The sequence below is a fragment of the Trichechus manatus genome, unplaced genomic scaffold (assembly GCF_000243295.1).
Source record: "Trichechus manatus latirostris isolate Lorelei unplaced genomic scaffold, TriManLat1.0 scaffold00111, whole genome shotgun sequence".
NCBI lineage: Eukaryota > Metazoa > Chordata > Mammalia > Sirenia > Trichechidae > Trichechus > Trichechus manatus.
In genome coordinates, this window is record NW_004444047.1 from 6,133,080 (window position 1) to 6,138,498 (window position 5,419).

A 5,419-nucleotide genomic window follows, 5' to 3' on the forward strand; every position below is an offset into this window, starting at 1 on the left:
CCACTCCAAGGTGGCGCCACGTGGCCTAAGTGAGGAGAAGGTCTTTGGGAGCATTGTCCAGGCCAGGGGAAGTGCCTTGTGGGAGAAGTTCAGCCACAGACACCACCTCTTAGAACGGCAGATTCAATCAGGTTAACCGGCACCCAGTCTGTCAGTTTGTCGTACTTCGGAGGCTTGTGTGATGCTGTGATGCTGGAAGCTGTGCCACCCGTATTTCAAATACCAGCAGAGTCACCCATGGTGGACAGGCTTCAGTGAGCTTCCAGATGAAGGCAGATAAGGAAAAAAAAGCCTGGCGATCTATTTCTAAAAATTAGCTGATGAAAACTCTATAGGTCACGACAGAATATTGTCCAATACAGCGCTGAAAGATGAGCCCCCTGGGTGAGAAGGCACTCAAAATACACAGTGGTCACAAAAAAGGACTCAAGCCTAGCAAGGACGGTGAAGATGGCGCAGGATCGGGCAACGTTCTGTTCTGTTCAACGGAAGGTCCCCATGAGTTGAGCTAACTCAACGGCATCTAATCACAGCGACAAACAGCTCAACGACCTGAGTGTGCAAAGTAGAACCATGAAAGCAATGATGGAAACCAACTTAGAAGAGTCTATTTGTGACTCAGAGGTGAAAGAAAGCCTTCTTAAACGAATTTGCAACAGCATAAACCATAAGGCAGAAACGGATACGTTTCGATCACAGCAAACAATTCGGGATTTTGCTCAGTCCAGGTTAATAGACAGCAGGACAAGATATTTACAACAGCTGAGACTGACAGAGGCCTGACACCTAGAATACAAAACAAACACCACACGTCAGCAAGAAAGACTGCAGCCTCAACGGAGAAGAGAGAAGGACACCCACAGGCAACTCACAGAGGAGAAAGCCGAACACAGGAAGAGAAGCTAAATTCATTAGTAATCCGAGATAAGCAAATAAACACGGCTTGTTTTACCTACCGGACTGGCAGCCATCCAAGCACTGGGCCATGCTGAGTGCTGCTGGGGACAACGGGGGCCCCAGGCCCTGTGGGGGAGCCAGAGGAACACAGCAATTCCTTAATCAATTTAATGTGCACATAGCCTGTGCCTATATGGACGCATCATATCCAACAGAGGGCCAGAGGGGGCGCTATGAATAATTACCCCACATGAGTCTCCTGGGGCTGCTGTAACAAAATACCAGAAGCCGGGTGGCTATAGGAGTCCCTAAAAAAAAACAAAACCAAACCCACTGCCGTGGAGTTGATTCCGACTCATAATGACCCCATAGAACAGAGTAGAACTGCCCCATAGAGTTTCCAAGGAGCAGCTGGTGGATTCAAACTGCCAACCTTTTGGTTAGCAGTCGAGCTCTTAACCATTGGCCACCAGGGCTCCACAGGAGTCCCTAGGTGGTGCAAATGGTTAAGCACTCAGCTGCTAACAGAAAGGTTGGAGATTTGAGTTCACCCAGAGGTACCTTGGAAGAAAGTCCTGGTGATCTACTTCCAAAAGGTCGTAGCTGTCAAAAATAATCAAAACTCAACAGAATTTATTCAACAGGTTTATTCCGAGCAGTTACTCTATATGCATATAGGAGACCATTTTAATTCCAGAAAAAGCAAATGCCTAGAAGAAGCTAGGTACAATGGGGCTTGTAAAGAGAAAAGGAGGGAGAAATATAGAAGATCAACCACTGGCTAATCTTAACACGATTGATCGAACCCCGCCCTCCCCCTTTTACTGAGATCAACTGACATCAGGTCACAGGGTGGTCTCCGGCCTTCTCCCTCACCTGTAGCTGTCTCCTTTGAACTTCAGATTTAGTAAGCCTAGCTTCGAACAGGAAAGAATGATTTGCAACTTTGGGTGAAAGAAAAGCTGCTGGCAGATTAACTTTGGTCAGGGATTTTCTTTAAAGTGAACATTAAGAAAATCCTAAAATCAAAGCAAGATATCTGCTATCAATTTCTCTCTTTGACACAGCATTGGAAACCCTGTGAAGCACAGTCCTACTCCGACACACATGAGGTCGCCATGAGTCAAAGTCAACTCAATGGCAACTGGTTTTGAGTAGCTATAAGAACAGAAACGTACCATCTCACAGCTCTGGAGGCTGGCAGTCCGAGATCAGGGTGTCGGCAGTGTTATTCCTTCTAAGGCTCTGAGGGAGAATCCACCCTGCCTCTCTCTAGCTTCTGGTGACTCCAAGAGCTCCTTGGCTTGCAGCTGCAGGGTTGCATGGTGTCCTTCCTGTCTCCCTGTCTCTGTCTCTTTTATAAGGACAACACCTATATAGGATTGTTGTTGTTAGCTGTCATGGAGTAGATTTCGACTATAGTGACCCCATGTGACAGAGTAGAACTGCTCCATGGGGTTTTCTAGGCTGTAATCTTTACAGGAGCAGATTGCCAGGTCTGTCTCTCGCAGAGCCGCTGGGTGGGTTCGAACCATCGACCTTTTGGTTAGCAGCTGAAGGCTTAACTTGTGTCACCGGGGCTCCTTTAGGACCCACCTTACTGCAGTATGGAGCCCTAGTGGCACAGCGGCTAGGAGCTCAGCTGCTAACCGAAAGGTTGGCAGTTCAAATCCACCAGCTGTTTCTTGGAAACTCTGTGGGCCAGTTCTACTCTGTCCTATAGGGTCGCTATGAGTCAACTTGATGGCACTGGGTTTGTTTTTTTGTTTTTGTGCTCCAGTATGACCTTGTATTAACCTAACTGCTAACATCTGCAAAGCCCCTATTTCTAAACAAGGCCACATCCACAGGTACAGGGGTCAGGACTTGAACATATCTTTTTGGGGGTCACAATTCAATCCATAACACCCCAGGATAATTGGGAAAACGGGAGAGTTTCAGGCATACTGTCACCCAACCTAGGGTTGGCAGCTCCCAAAACCTGGTACAGGTCCTAGGGGTGTGCACAGGGGTATGCCCTGCAGTGTAGCTGGAGCTGGCTGCCCTGGGGGTCCACTGGGTGACCATACCTGCAGAGAGGATGGTCAAATGAAGAGCACCCAGAGCAACTAGAAGACCCGGACCTTGGAGCCACACGGCCTGGGTTCATATTCCAGCTCTGTCCCACCTGGGGAACCACCCGGTGACTCAGTTTCTCCATATGGACATGACAACAGTACCTCCCTCACTGAACGTGTAAGTCTTTATGTGAGAAGCTGGCAGAGCCAGGCTGGCCCAGAACCAGCACTAGGTGCACCCCAGCTTTTGGTATCAGGGCTTTTTCTGGCTGGGCAAGGGTTCTGGGTGAGCAGGGATAAGCAGGAGCCCTGTGTGCAACTGGGAGGAAAAGCTAAGTGTCCTTTGTTCCTGAACCTTCCTCAGGAGGCAGGTGGGCGAGCAGAGGCTGTGATGATGCTTATGGCCGTGACTGGGGTTCCAGCAGGACCCCTGAGCCCCTGTGGGGTGGGAATGGAACCCGTGTGCTCACTCGGTTATTGCCCACAGCAGCAGCCCAGCACCATCCTTCCCCTCCTGCACCCACCTGCCTCCCCAGGGCCAGCTGCCGGGGACATCCTGCCCAGCACCTCAAATTCCACTGAACACCCAGCAAGTGCTAGACTCGGGCAGGCTGGGGACTCAGGGGGAATCAGCCCACGCCTCTGTTTGCTGCCTGACAGCCTGGCAAGGCAGCGAGGCGGGCATTCACTCGTTCATTCACTCATTTAGCACCCATGGAGTGGCAGCTGTGGCAGGCCAGCCCCGGGGATCCACCTGGGCCTGGAAGCCTCACCTCCTGGTGCCCTCCCTGTGGACAGCAGTGACCTCACTGTGGCTGGAGGAGAGGGGAAGGGCTGGGTGTCTGGGCACACAGGGGCTCAAAGGCACTCCCAGAAGGCAAAGATCCCCAGGGCAGCAGCAGAGGAGATGGCGGAGGGGCCACTTGGCTGCAGCCCACCGGCCCCACCGCCTGTCAATCTGTGAGGAGGAGGCCCTGCTGCCCCCGTCCCTGGCAGGGAGAGCACACAGCCAGGGTAGACACCCCAGGCAAAGGGGCCTGGCCGCGTCCAGGGTCCCCCTAGAAAGCAGTGATGGGCCAGGCTTCTGACTCATGCCCCTGCCCCCCATACAACACCCCCCCAGCTCAATCCCACTGGATGCTTAATGGGGTGCAGGCCTCCATGGGCAGGAGACACCTTTCTGAGCACATTCCCCACAGCCCTTTGCCCTCCACAGGGGCGAGGCTCAGGGGTGCAGCCCCCTCCTGCACCCTTATCCAGCATCACCGCCAGGCCTCCCCGCCACGGGGTCTGCCCGAGAGACCATGCTGGAGGAGACGGCCTGAGAGTTTGCCTCCAGGGGGCGGCCTGGGTCCTGGGGGCCAGGATGGGGCGGGGGAGCGAGGCCAAGCCCCAGTCGGATCTCAGCAGCCCTCAAACCCATTCTCCACCCAGCCGTAAGAAAGCGGGCCGGCCTGTCCACATGGGTTATACTACTCCATGGCTCTTCCAGTCCTCGCTAGGCAGGGCATCCTAGGGAATTCTCCTGGCCCCCCAAACACTGCCCCTGCTCCCTCAGACCCAGCCCCCCATTGCTGCAACTCCCAGGGTCCCTACCAGAGCCTGGCACATCCTGCGGGCTCTGGGCACGCCTCCTGGGCTTGCAGACAGCGATGGCGGAGCACTGACAGCCCAGTGGGAGCCCTGGAGACCCCGTCCCTGCCTCTGAACTCAAGTTCCTCCTTGACCTGGGGGGTGGAGGAGCTGATGCGGGTCAGGGGCCCCTCACTTTCCAGGGTCACCACCGGTGTCACCTCCTGCCCTCTGCACAGCTCTCCTGGGAGTGGGAGTTGAGCTCATTTTCCGGCTGTGGAGACTGAGCTCAGAGGATGAGTCGGCACTTCTCAGGCTATCTTGTCGGCCCACGCACCCGTTCCTGTTGAGTCGATTCCGACTCATAACGACCCTATAGGACTGAGTAGAACAGCCCACAGGGTGTCCAAGGCTGTTATCTTTTCGGAAGCAGACCGCCACAGCTTTCTCCCGTGGAGCAGCTGGTGGGTTCAAACCGCCGACCTTTTGGTTAGCAGCTGAGCACTTAAGCACTGTGCCACCAGGGCTTCTTCTCAGCCCACCAGGCCCTCCCAGTTGCCCCCATCAACCTTGGCCATGTGTGTGTGCCCAGGATCCTGGCCCCTGGCATGGGTGGGCATTTGGTGTCCCCTCCCCAGTACTGAATATCGGAACTAGGTAGCCCCAGAGCTGGAGGCTCCAGTCTGAGGACAGCCGAGTGGTGGCTGAGTGGAGACAAAGGCCTTCTCTGGGCCCAAGTCCTGGTTCAGCCGAGGACAAACACAGAAGTGACTGGGTTTGGGAAGGCTGTGTGCCCGTCCGTCTCTCCCCAGAGACCTCCCTCCACCCTCAGCCCCGCAGGTGGCTCCCTCGAAGATGGCGCTCTCCCTTGAGAACCCCCCGCCCCACCCCCA

At 54.5% G+C, this 5,419-nt stretch overlaps 1 long non-coding RNA gene across 1 annotated transcript in view; it reads right to left on the reverse strand.

Moving 5' to 3' along the window:
• Positions 1-293: 293 nt before the first annotated feature.
• LOC111821856 (uncharacterized) overlaps positions 294-5,419 on the reverse strand; it is a 5,406-nt gene continuing 280 nt past the window's right edge. Inside the window, exons 2-3 of the long non-coding RNA XR_002825194.1 lie at positions 957-1,023; positions 294-552 (exon numbers count right to left, since the gene is read on the reverse strand). This is a non-coding gene — a long non-coding RNA (uncharacterized LOC111821856). The remainder of the gene's footprint in view (positions 553-956; positions 1,024-5,419) is intronic.